This window comes from Pogonomyrmex barbatus, unplaced genomic scaffold (assembly GCF_055798465.1).
Source record: "Pogonomyrmex barbatus isolate J1 unplaced genomic scaffold, ASM5579846v1 scaffold5, whole genome shotgun sequence".
Lineage (NCBI taxonomy): Eukaryota > Metazoa > Arthropoda > Insecta > Hymenoptera > Formicidae > Pogonomyrmex > Pogonomyrmex barbatus.
In genome coordinates, this window is record NW_028297149.1 from 10,777,654 (window position 1) to 10,791,175 (window position 13,522).

Below are 13,522 nucleotides of genomic sequence, written 5' to 3' on the forward strand. Positions count from 1 at the left end.
ACGCGCGAATCTTTCGGGATAAATTGCAGGATCAAGTAGCTTCTGTTTGTGGGCCGAGCGAGTAACAACGTTCATATTCTTCAACGAGCTGACTATTCTCGGCGCACCATTGTCTTTCGGCAACCGCTTCGCCTCGCGGCGAGCGTGTCCGTGAAAAGCTCCGAGCTTGTTAAAGAGGGAACTCGGGAAAACTCGGCGGGCGAACAATTCGCGGGAAAGCTCTCGCGAAATTATGTTCGCGCAAACCGGCAAACCCGCGTACGCGAGGAGAAAAACCGAAGGAGGAGAAAGATGTGCGGCGCCCCGCTTGGGCTAAATGAAAAATTGAGCTTCGCTCCTGAGTCCCGCGCGCCATTCGTAAAGTCTCGAGGAGCTTTAGCACGGGTGAGGAGTTTCATCGCGTTTGGAATTCCTCACGAAGACGAAACCGTCTCTAAGTAATAACGCCGGTAAAATCACGAGCTCCCGCGGCGAGAGCCACCGCGGAAATAATAGGAAAATAAATTGACCACCATTCAAGAAAGAGAAATTTCGTTCGCATATATATATATTTCGCCCATGACAAAATACGGATTGCGATATTTTACGGGTGCCAATCAATCGCGATTGGAATCCGCATTCATGCTCGCCCGCGAATGTAAATACGGCGAAATAATTGGCTTCGTTCCCTATAAATTTCTCCGCTTCAGTTTGCCGATTCGATCGACCGAAGTTACGTCTTGGAATAAAGCGAGGAATACTCGCGGACTGGATTCCAACTAGTCTGAATAATAAAGGGTAAGATTGTTTCCTTATTCATTGATCATCTTCAAATATAGGTTTGGAAGGCTCATTTTGCCGTCAATAAAGGTAATATTCGTCGGAGAATAATTAATTGCAGAAGAAACTCAATGGTGATTGTTAGAAAAATCTTTATAATGGCGTCGATTTATAGATATCAATATATTGATTCTTTTAGAATGAACGTAATTGTCGTTTATTAAAATAGTTATTAATACTTTCAGTAGACGACTCAATTTCATAAAATGGAATTGAGGAAAATAGTTGCGAATGACAACATAAGTACGTGTTCGAAATTCAAAAATGATCGGAGCATTAGATCGGCTTTGCATTCACAGTTAAGGAGCTTAAATGTCAAAAGCGAACTTCACATTGAGTGGCAGTACTCTAATGACGGAATTAAGACCGGAAGAGGAATATTAACTGTGTTCGAAGGATCTGCTGACGCTGAGGCCAACAATACAACTCACCGATTCTAATTATATAAATAATCGAAAGAAAAAGAAACAAATATTTATCTTTTTAAATTATTTATTTTAAATATTATATAAATTTTCGATAAGAAGCATCAATACCCGTGGGGTATCGCCGTAAATCCACTAACAAAGGCAAACGTCCTGTAACTTTTTGCATTAAAAAATTCTTATGACTGATTAAGCGCGATGCGGATGCGATAAGCCAGGGCAAACAGGCGAATGGCACGCGATGCACGAGCGAACGAGAGCGTGAAGGTGCGGCGATGCAAAGCAGCGGAGGCGCGTCATCACGGACAACGCGACGACAGCGGTCGTTTCGCTCGCGGTTTTCGCGAGGGGGGGGGGGGGGAAAAACCCCTCGAAAACGCGATATCGCGTAATCCCGCGACTCGCAAACTTCCCCCGACGACGACGGGCGACGAGGTTGTCTCCATATCCCCGGCGCTTTAATATCGAGGCTCATATCAACGCCATCGGGAGATCTCCGATAACGCCGCGAGGCGTGCGACGCGCGGTGCATCGCGTTTCACGCGTCGCAATCTCGCTCGTATCACCTCCGCGGGATTCGCCGCTCGCTCGTCACGGCGGATGACGATAGAGCGAATCCATATCCAGGGCATCACGACGCTCGCGAGTTATCACCGGTCGGAGAACGATAATAAATGCGAGGACGACGAGTCGGCGGCGCGCATAAAGAGACACGAGAGCAATGACGGGCCAGGCACTCACCTCCTCTTTCCTCCTGCCCTCTCCCTCTTCCTCTCCCTCTCCCTCCCCTCTCCCTCCGCCCCCGGTCTCCTTGTTGGATTTATGAATACCGCCGGGTGTAAAGGGACTGTGCCCGTTTCCTGGTTGTAAAGGGAGATATATGCACCTTATGGGACACCGTACATTAAACCGAGAATAGTCTTTGACGATATACATATATGTATACATACAGATATAATATCATGCGTGTGAATGTGTGTTGGTAGGGATACATTATTTATGCGCACTTACGTGGCAATAAGTTCGGATATACTCCGAGGGCTCTTAATGGCAGTAATGTAAGAGGTCGAACGCGTAATCAAAATTTCGATATCCCGCGATAACCTATTATATCGAATTATATTAATTACACGAAATGCGAAATGGAAAATTCCACGTATCTCTCTTTTTAAAAAATTTTTCAAATTATGTAAAAACGTTATGAATAAAACAAGCGGATAATGCGGATAACGCTGTGCATAAAATAAAATCGGCAAGTGTGAAGTCATTTAAAAAAATTATGCTCGCACGGACGAGTATAAATAGCGATGGCAACTGAACACGAAGAGTAAATTTTCTTGCGCTCCAGACGCTTTCCCTCGTTTCTCCGTTTTCTCTGTAGTGTAATAATAGCGAACGTAAAAGGCAGGAACTATACGTGCAATTTATCAAACGTAATTAAGTTCGTGACTGCAGGAATGTGGCATTGTCAATAATAATATTGCACCTCTCTTATTTTTCACGGCGGTACGCGAGCACTGTACCATCCTTTATCACGGTTTTTTAATTAAAATTCACAAGCTGGACTCACCGAGGTGCCTGCGAGGGGCACATTTCGAATTCGCCAGACAGCCGACTAATAAAACGTGCAATATGCACCGTGCGAGACACCGTCCTTTCCTCTTTGAGGAAAGTGATGAAAGTTAAAGTAATTTCGCAGCCGAATAAGCGCGGCGATATACCGCGCTCGTATATGTATGAAATTTTCGAGAACGCTTATGGAATATTTGACGATAGCAACATTACAATGCCATTATCAGGGCTGACACCGTTGCCCCGCTTTTCCGTTTTAAACAATAGGTAGAAGTTTAATGAAGCGGGCGAAATATACGTATTTTCATCGCCTCTCCGCGAAACTGCGAGATTATTTTATTAATCATGCTTGCAATTAAGCGAATTCTAATTGTAATCCTATTAAAAATCGGGATTACATCCGATTCCCATCATTCCTCCTCGTGAATTTTTACGCAGCCGAGTTTCTGAAATATACATTATATATTCCATTGAATCGCTTTGAATCGTACCGAAATTTTAAAATTCTTTGAACTTAAACTTAGAGTCAGTTTTATCACGAGAGGGATGTAATGCTGAATTTAATGTTGATTTTCTCGTCGGTCTGTATGTGCATAATTTCGTATTTTTAATCATTTTCTTTCGTCGCTTTCAACCTCTTCCCCGTAGAGAGAAACCTGACAGTTATATGAGAAATAACATCAAAAAACGCGAAAGCGCGTAGATTGTTAACGTGTCGCAGAAATATCCGTATAAACGTCGCCGACAGCCGACTACGAGTTGTAAAATCTGAAAAATTCTCACCACCCGAGGGATCCGAAACCTTTTGATATTCCACCGTGATCGACTGCATATCCTCCGCATAGCGGAAAGCGCGGGGGCGAATTCTTCGACGGGGAAGCAGAAGCGGAGAATCGGTTTCCCGACGAAGCGGGATCGGAACAAGACCGAATTTTGGCACTCCTCCTGAATGCCGATGAAACAGACGCAATTTCGTGCGCACGAGGATCCGGCAGATTGGATGCAAGGATGGCGGCGTTGCAGCTGCGGCGGCGACCGAAAGAAAAGAAAAAAAAAAAAGGATGCTCGACCTAGTTCGCAGGGCGGTTTTTACGCGGTTTATCCGTTGTATCGGAGCACATGATCCGCTCCTGACGCGAGGAGGAGGACCGAGTGAGAACAATTTGGCAACGCGATCGCCCCGGGGCGATAGGTACGAAGGGGAACAAGCGCGAAAGCTGCTTCGCACAGAAGTGTCGCTGAGACTGGGGCGGCTCTCACGAGGCGAAGAACTTTCTGGCGCACAAAGTTTCTGATGTTACCGCAGCGTAGATACGCAGAGGCGGTCTTAAACTAACGGTGGAACACGGTATCCTTTAATGCAGATTTCCTCGGATATAACCGACTCTTTACGCGTTTCGCGAAATGCCGTATTTTTCATCGAGCCACGCGCGCGCACACGCACACACACACACACACACACACACACACACACACACACACACACACACACACACACACACACACACACACAGAGAGAGAGAGAGAGAGAGAGAGAGAGAGAGAGAGAGAGAGAGAGAGAGAGAGAGAGAGAGAGAGAGAGAGAGAGTGTGTATTTAAGAAATAAAAGATATCACTTCGGTTACCCTTCCGTCAATATCCACACTCAAAGAGGATTACATGTTTCCAATATCAATTGTCTTAGGATATAATTGAATACTTCTGTTTCTTTTCTTTATATCTTATGTAATCTGTCCTCAGCACCATCTCCCCCTTCCCCTCCTGCCATCTCCCTCCGATTCAATTTATTTAATCGGAAGTTTGATCCCTTATAACTCGTGAAATTTTATCCAGCTCAGCGCGAACATCCCGACGTTCATATTTAATATCATTTTATCTCCGCAGTTTTGTGATCTAATCTTTCATGTTCTGAATAATTTAATATCCCGAAGTTCCCATCGCAAACTTTAATTAATGTTAAGAAAACGGCCACGACTCTCGTCAAGTTTTCCGCTATGCTGACGAGAATTCTACAGCGATTTCAAGAACAAAAATCGCGCCGGGTGTAATCGCGAGCCGTATTCAATAATACAAACGAGTACGGCGGGAATGCATTTCGCAGCCGTGATTAATGCCAATCAAGCGGCGATTTCGCGTTCTGAATTCGGGATCCGGTTAACGCCGGGAATCAATAGACCCGCAAACCGAACCGATTAAGGATGCACGGGCGAGTGGAACCGCAAATCTAGAAATGCAACGTGGGTGGTGTTTCGGTTTGAATGCAGGATGACTAGAATTCCACAACTAGTTACATCGTTTTACATTCCGGCGCCCATCACTGCGATCCCACTGTCTTATTGGCCGAGTGTCATACATAAAATTTCCAGGGGGAACGATACAATGGCATACCCCGTCCATCGATTAGGCATTCGAATACCATCGAGATACGCGGAATGCGCGCGGTGTCGTTAAAAACGTTAAAAAAATCTTCATTTCGTACATTTTATTATCACAAATGCGCGTAGATATTGATTTTCGCGATCGTAACTTCTGACATCGTTAGTCAGCCGAAATTACTCATTTCATTTTAATTAAATTTGTTTTTAACTCCCCTCTGGGATAATTTATTTATTTAAATTCATCCAAATCTGAAAAAAAAATCCCGCTCTAATATTAAAGAAATATTTTTTTTATATATGGAGGAAAATAATGGAAAATGACAGAACGGATATAAAACTCTGCGATAATATTGACTCAGCCCAATTTCCCGGGCGCTTTCCCGACAACGATTCGTTCAGGATTCTCGCACGGAAATCGATGAAGTCACGGAAAAGCCATCGGGTCACGCGTGCAACGAATTGTGGACGATCTTCAGGCTCATTAAGAGCGGTGATAGTGCAACGGTTTGCACGTACAACATACGTGCACATACGTACACACATACACATACACGTACACCATCGTCCGTGATCTCTGATGACCGTCGCATGTAGCGATACCTCTGTTAATAAGATCGACACGGAACACCCATCGGAGAATATTAAGCACTCAAAGTTTCTGCTTTCCCAACAACGAATCGATTCGATCGACTAGCGGTCTATGAAATAGCGCAAAATCCGGATTAAGAAATGGATCGAACGACCCTGTAAAGTAACGTGGCGTCGCCCGAGGGACGACGCGTTTCTCCGAGTAAAATACGTAAAAGTTCACGAAAACGACGTGACCTATAATATATGCCAGATGGGACTTAGAGATCCTTAAATCTCCGTGGAAATCTCGTTAGTCGAGCGTATTGATGTCCTAACGAATAGCGCTTCTCCGCAGTTTAAGCACCATACGTTATTAGTATGTTGTTTAAAATATAAATATAAAGTGTCTTGTATCCAATAGATGTTCTTTGCATTGTAACAGGTTTTTAGTTCAATGTGGTTTTGAAAATTTTCAGTTTTGAAATAATCATCGATTGGAAGGAAAGTGATCGATGCAAATTGAGATTTAAGATGGATAATAAAATTATTGATTCTAAATTAACTTCTAGACGTAATCATATTGCACTAAAATATGAGTATTATTATAGATGGTTAACCATGTAATCCTCTCCACGATTATATTTTCAGGTGGAATTCCAAAAGATCTGCCGAGAATAAACGCCGAATAAGTGCCTTCAGCATTAAGCTTTAAGCTCAGGGGAACATGGTTGTGCACTTAAATTAGAGGCGCATACTCTTGACAAAGCTACAGAACAGTGTGCACAGAGGTTTCCTTAATTTTCCCCTATCATCCCTTATCTGCACACAGAAAGCATCATACAAGTTTACAAGCGCTGACTGCGCTTCGTTGCTTTGTACCACTTTGTACTTGTAATATAGTCTACTTTAGCTTTGTTCTCTAATTTTCAGTAGAATTTCCAAGAACAGATAACGCATCTACTTGTATAAATTTTCCTTCGCGAAAAGAAATACTTTCGTAAAGGTTATAATCTCGATCTTTTGCGGAACGCAACAGCAAAGTAAAAATAAAGAAAAGCATATGTGGGTAAAAGATTCATAAATATTTTCACAGAGGGTTATTTAGCAAAAGGATATGAATATGGATTGTACTACGTTGTAACATAAGGATACCGGAATTAAAAGATTCGATTATCAATAGTAACAAAAGAAATCATGTTCACCGATGCAACGACGTGGCGTCAGCGAGAATAATTTAACCTATTCTATTCGCAGAGACTCGAAAAATGGGGTAAAATAAAAAGTTAAGTTAATTTAATTTCGACTGTTTCTTTGTACTTTTAAAGTTCGTTTAAAAACCCGAAAGCATTACAGCATGTACTCACCGTGATTATCCTGAAACGCACTTTCTGTTTCCGAACGGGGTCCTTCTCGAGAGAGTGCCCGGTATCTCACTCGGACTGCTTTCAGATCCTCTCGTCCTAGAGCACTCGCAGAAGCCTCCTCTCGCACATCGTTGTCCTTTCCCTCGACCCTTTCGTCCACCCCTTTCCCGGCTCTCTTCGCGAAAGCGGCTGGATCGGGATTCCGATTTCCTGTTTTCCGCAGTTTCCGGGTGAAACGCGACTGGCACTCGTCACGGGATCCCGATCGAAGGGTCTCGATCCCGCGCGGACCGCGGGCGAGAGTGAGAGGGAGAGCAGGGAGATATATCTCGAAAGCTCCGCTTCAGACGGAGCGCAGTGGAGAACTGAGCGAAGTGCCGGCCGGTCGAGCAGCCAGGCGGGCTTTTCCGAGAGCGGTTTAACCAATCGCGACTTCTCTCTCGCCCCCACGTATCTTTCGCGCGCGCTCTCTCTTCCTTTCTCTCTCTCTCTTTCTCTCTCTCTCTCTCTCTCTCTCTCTCTCTCTCTCTCTCTCTCTCTCGGGCTCCCTTCTCTGCCGTGTCGCGACGCGGTAGACGCGCTGTTCGCCGGTCGTACGACACAGGGCGCCTATCACCGCAACCCTCACGAATGCATAATCACCCTGGCGCGCACGGCGGATGCGCGATCGCGCGTCTTCCCGTTGGAATCGACTGGACCGAAGAACGCGATTCAAGTGAAATCTTAATTTTCTACAGGTTGCATGAGCGATTCTTCTAAAACAAGAATAATTCACCGGTTCCAAACGTGCCGTACATTGCGATCGACGATATATTTATAAACAATTAAGTAGAACAAGGTATGAATAAGGTATATGGCTGTTTGAAAAATTTTAAAATTCGACATGTACGTTTTATCTTTTCGGAGCTGCCTTTGCGAATTCCGCGGAAATGTAATTCTTAACTTTTGCGACCGCTTCATTGGAAGCTGTCTACATTCGAAATCCGCGCAATCGGAAGCATGCAATATCGCCGCGGAAGTTCGAGCGCGGTTATCGTAAAATCACAAGAAAAATTTCTGGGACAGTTCGCTTCAGGATTCGCTCCGGCGAAGTAGGTTAACCAATCGCGAATTTTCTACCCGTTCGGCGCACCCTTCTATTTTCCATTCACCCTACCTTCTTGCTCATGAAACGAGCTGAACGGTTCGTCGCGCCTTCTGCGCGACCTCCGCACCGGAAATTAAACGTGAAAACAGTACTGTGTCGGACCTCAATTCACGAGATAATATTTTCGGTCATATCTACGGAAGAGCGGAAGCTTTTCCGCGCACCGTCGCCCGCGCGTCGAATTCCGTTCACGAGGGAAAAATCCAGGGAGGAAAAAAAAGAGGATGAGAAATGCGCGTCACTGTCGTCAAATATTTTCGTCAAAAATTTTTCTGGGCGCGTTTTACATAAGCGGACGGTGTGGTCTGTAAGCGCGACGTCGCCTTTCTAAAAGAAATGTAAATCCTTTTGAGACGACCAACGGTTTAGTCTGTTTACCTTTGGTATTCAGACGCCAATTCAGACGCGCCGGAATTGGGACGGGGAACGTGGGAATATACACCGGGGGAACGGATCGGTGACACACCTAAATCGTCAATCCCGATGCGAGGATTCGCACGGTGCATCTCGGTTGAGCCTTGCTCATCGCTAATGAACGCGACGTAACTTAGAAAATGACTTTAAACCGGCGGCTGCCGCGTATCCGGCGCGCGTGGCGAACCGCGTCATTTTCTGAATAAAAGACACGCCAAACGGAATGTTCGCTCACCCCGTATCTATCGATCGAGATGCAATTTTACGAAGAATCGTTCGAGCGGATACATCTTTTTGCGGTACGTTTTATCTCGGGGACGACGACGGAGAAAGTACCGATCTCCTTCGCCCTCAAATTGACTTTTCCTCTATTCACGATCGCGATTAACAATTCGCCCGATTAACCATAGTTGTTTCCCAATGGCGGAACGCGGGAAATCGATGGCTTTCGTACGGGAGAGAGAGAGAGAGAGAGAGAGAGAGAGAGAGAGAGAGAAAGAGGCGGACGGAGAAAGAGAGAACAGGCCAAATTGAGTTGCAGATGCTAGAAAGGCGGTACGATGATGAAGCTGCTACTTCGACATGAAAATTAAATGTATGTCTCTTGCTTATCGGTGCAATTACGCACCATGCAGTTGCGCTCTAGTTACCCTTTGTACACGGCATTGTAACTTTGCAACTCGACTTATCATTATTTACGAAGCATAAACATTAATTAGATAAATTTATATAAAATATATAAAATATATGCGATATATAAAAAAAATTGTGCTATCTAAAGCAAAATTGATAAGCAAGTCTCTCACTTATCCGATAAGCAAGTCTCTCATTTATCAAAGTGCAAAGTCAATTTGTAAGCATCATACGTCATTTTAATAAAATATGATTACAAACCTCTCACGACATAGATATAGATTTTATTAAGAGGATATTTAAAACTAGATTTACGTCACGCTCGACGATTATCTGTGCTCTTTCTCTCTCTCTCTCTCTCTCTCTCTCTCTCTCTCTCTCTCTCTCTTTCTCCGTCTTTTCCTTTTTCTTCAGAAAAAGATTTATTTTTAGATTAAAGATTTTTCTATCAGTACCGCTAGTATGCCGGGAAAATTTTCTCGTTTATAACGTTGCGATATATGGAGCCTCCCGCGGGAAGCCAACCGCTGCAACCGCATCCAGTTAACCAACTACCACACTATTATGAAACGTTAAACGGCAAGTGCATCTCGCGTGAGCAACGAGCTTTTTCACACGAGAGAAATCTGGGAATCTTTCAATAACGTCGGAAATTCGAGCGGGCTTCATCTAGCAGGGATTCGCCCATGAAAACGTGCCACGTCGTCGTCGTCGTCGTCGTCGTCGTCGTCGTCGTGGATTCGGACCGCCGTGCTAAGATCGAAGGAAAAAGAGGACGAAAACAAAAGCTCGGGCCGTCTACGTGCGAACCGGCGTCGAACGAAACGTGATCGAGGCCTCACTTTCGAAGTCGGTGTTTGCAACCAACGGTCACTTGCTTTCCTAACGATCAACCCATGTGCTCTTGCGACGCTCGCACCGTGTCGTCTTTATCGGCCTGGCTATCCGTATTTAACGTTGTATCTAATTGCATTACTTTTTACAGTGATAAAGAGGATTATTCACTCGGAAGCGATTTCCTAAAATAGCTCGCATCGTTTAATTAATATGGTAAAATTTATTTGTGGTAAAAAAAACTCACGATAGATTTCGAAATATGAACTGCGAAAGCTGTTCGTGAAGGAGATAATATAAATGTTAATGTAAATATTAATACAAAACTGTGACTTTACATTTCTATTTCACGTCTCGCATTTACCTGCAATCTCTATTTCCGGAGGTAGATCCGACCGGGAATATCGGAGAAGTTTCGGAGCTCCGCGGTACGTACGAGGGAAGTACGAGTCGAATACGCGCGCCTCGAAAATGTCAAACATCATTCCGCGTTGGGAGTTGCGGAGTAGTATGATATCGCAGGACTTTAACGCAAGGGCGGTAATTGTTGCGAACTCGATATCTTGCTTGCCAGAGGCTCGATAACCAAGCTATGTTAGCATCTCCGCAACAAACTCCCCAGCTTACACCAGCAATTAATTTGTTCTATATGAAAAGCAGAACTGAGCCGTCAAACTAGTACATGCTCCAACATACGCAGGCAATTATCGTTATTCTCTCTCCGTGCGCTTCTTTTTGCATCGGATGAAATTGTAGCCCGCAATTTGTGGTCTGCAATTAAACAGAACCAATTAAGAGTCGGTTCTATCATCTCGCTTAATTTAAATAGGACCGACTTAACGATCATTCTTCTCCCCTCCCTCCTCCCCCCTCCCTTCTTTTATAGTAATCTTACATGTGACATGTCCAATTTAGTATTTATTAATATATTTCTTAGAGTTAATGCGGTAACGAGGATAAGTAAATTGATTGATATTTGTTAATGCGCTCGACATTGGACGCATCGGATGAGACCAGATCTCATCGATTTCACGAGAATTTATACCTCGAAGCTGGAAATGTACGGGGTGATTAAGAATAGGAAATATGAGCCGCAGACACAGATGGTGATTAATGACGTATCGCGTACACGCTACACGTCTGTCCGCTTTCTAAGCCATCGTTACGAATACTGATCTCGGAGCATCGTCCGCCAGAAGAATGGCGGAGATTTGCGATACGCTTCGTATACGAGTATAGAATCGTATCGGTAACCGGAAATGGATACCCACAGCTCGTACAAGCCGTACCGATGCGCGTATGAATTTTACTTTCATACGCACCGTCGTTCCGCGCGCGGAGGAAATGAAATCAGGGGAGCGAGACCCACGACAAGAATCAAGTTTTACGTACCTTTATTCCATTAGGCAAATTCAGCTTTTAATGGGAGTTAATAAATCGCTGTTTATCTAGAGCCACGGGGCAGATTTCCCGCGGGCGAAAGACACGCGTGTGGATCTATCTATTTAATTTAACGTGGCCTTAAAAAAAAAAGGCACTTTAACACCGATATTCTATTAAGATAACGACATTTTACATACGTTTGTACAAGCGAGATACCGCGGTTTATCGTTGTAAAACGCGAAGTACATATATAATTGACAAGAGGTTTATTACAGTAAAACCACGTGATAAACGACTCGGGAGGGAGGGGGGGGGGGAGACAGGCGAAAACGTATATTTCGTTTGCCTCTAGTCTCGCCGCGAAGGTGAAATATTACGCGCACGTTTTCTTCATTCCCAGACACAATATCTCGTTTCGTTTTCGGCCCCCGCTGAGGAACATATCTTGAGAATTCGGCCCGGGATTATCGTGGCGGCGGGGCACAAAAGTAATCCTCCCGTTTTCCCGCGTGTTTTCGACGCGTGGCACTGATCGACTAATGGAGCAGAAATGATCGAGCATCCGATCTATATTCCGTCGCGCTCGAAACTTCGCTTTCGAAACAGACGATCTCCCTTAACACGCGAGTCACGCGTTGCGAAATCTCTCCAAGTCTCGCCGATTTATTTTGCCAAGGGTAATTCGTATTCTTCGCAACGTCCCTCTTTACTCCCGTGAAATCGAAATAGTGATGCTGCTCGCTGCACGACGCAAATCGATCTTTAACCCTCTCTCTACGGTCAACCCCCGTATATAACTCTCCTGTCACTTCGTATAAACTTTCACTATATCGTTAGACGAAACTGGTGCAAGGGAAAGCCGGGGCAACAGTATCTCTTCCTCATTTGCTCTGTTTTATTTTTAATAAAATATCCTATTTGAGAAAAAGAAGAAAGAAGAGAGAGAAAGAGACAGAAACTGCATTCTCCATTTCCAGTATGTAAAAAAACTTTTCACATATCCGGACTTGGGACTACAAATTATTTCTATCCTACATCAAAACTGCGATGTTAAATATTGAATCGAGCTATATAAAAAAAATCAGAATACAAAATAAAAGAAAGATAAAATTTCTCCTTTTTTAAAATAAAAAGAATCCCCCTTATCATGAGTGAAAGATTTTAGAAATTCAATTAATAAAAAAAAAAAAAATTTAATGTTAATTATCGTATCTCTGTAACGTCTTCTTCTCTTATCTACGTCGATAAGAGCCAGCCTGATATTTCCAGACATTTCCAGAATTAATAAGCGTAATAAGCGGACACGGATTCCGCGGTGGATATTCATTCGCATCCGTACAAAGGACTCGACGGACTCGAATACGGACACGACTATCGATTTGCGCCGGACGTACCGTATCTGTATTGGCACGGAATCCTGCTGAAGGAGACGCGTGCAAGGGGGCGACGTAATGAGCAAAACCGGTTTTTCGATTTTACAGGTGGGCGAACCGATACGTCGCGCTACGAGCGCACGACGAAAATCTAAAACACTTCTCCGCCAGGCATTCCTTCGCCTTCGTAAAGTAGGCCGTACCGGAAGAAACGAAAGTACGAAAGCGATTTCCGCATTAGTCGCCGGCTGATTATCGTTGCGTGAAATCTCCGATGGCATTAGTGCGCGGAGCTTTCGCGGAACAATTTGATCTAAATAATCCGGAGCGATGAGTGCCGAGTGCAAAAGTAGCGTGCTAATATAAAACACGTCATCAACGCACACCGTATCGCGTATCGTTCGTTTGTTTAGTAAATGGAGATAAAAGAACTATTATTTAATAAAACAGTCATCCTTTGACCTAATTTCGAATGCAAGTCTTCTCTCTATATACGCGCATGGAAATAACAATCCAACTGAAAATCAATAGTCAGCTGCGGATAAACTCAATTACAGCGTCGCCTGATGATTTAACGATTGCCAGACAGACGCTTTTTGAGCTCTGACAC

The 13,522-nt window shown here is 44.1% G+C and overlaps 1 protein-coding gene across 1 annotated transcript in view; it reads right to left on the bottom strand.

Annotated features, from left to right (window-relative positions):
- Positions 1 to 7,591, bottom strand: part of LOC105431367 (uncharacterized) — a 40,212-nt gene extending 32,621 nt beyond the window's left edge. Inside the window, exon 1 of the mRNA XM_089081773.1 lies at positions 7,129 to 7,591. The gene's annotated coding sequence lies outside the window, so the exon portion shown is untranslated. The remainder of the gene's footprint in view (positions 1 to 7,128) is intronic.
- Positions 7,592 to 13,522: the final 5,931 nt, after the last annotated feature.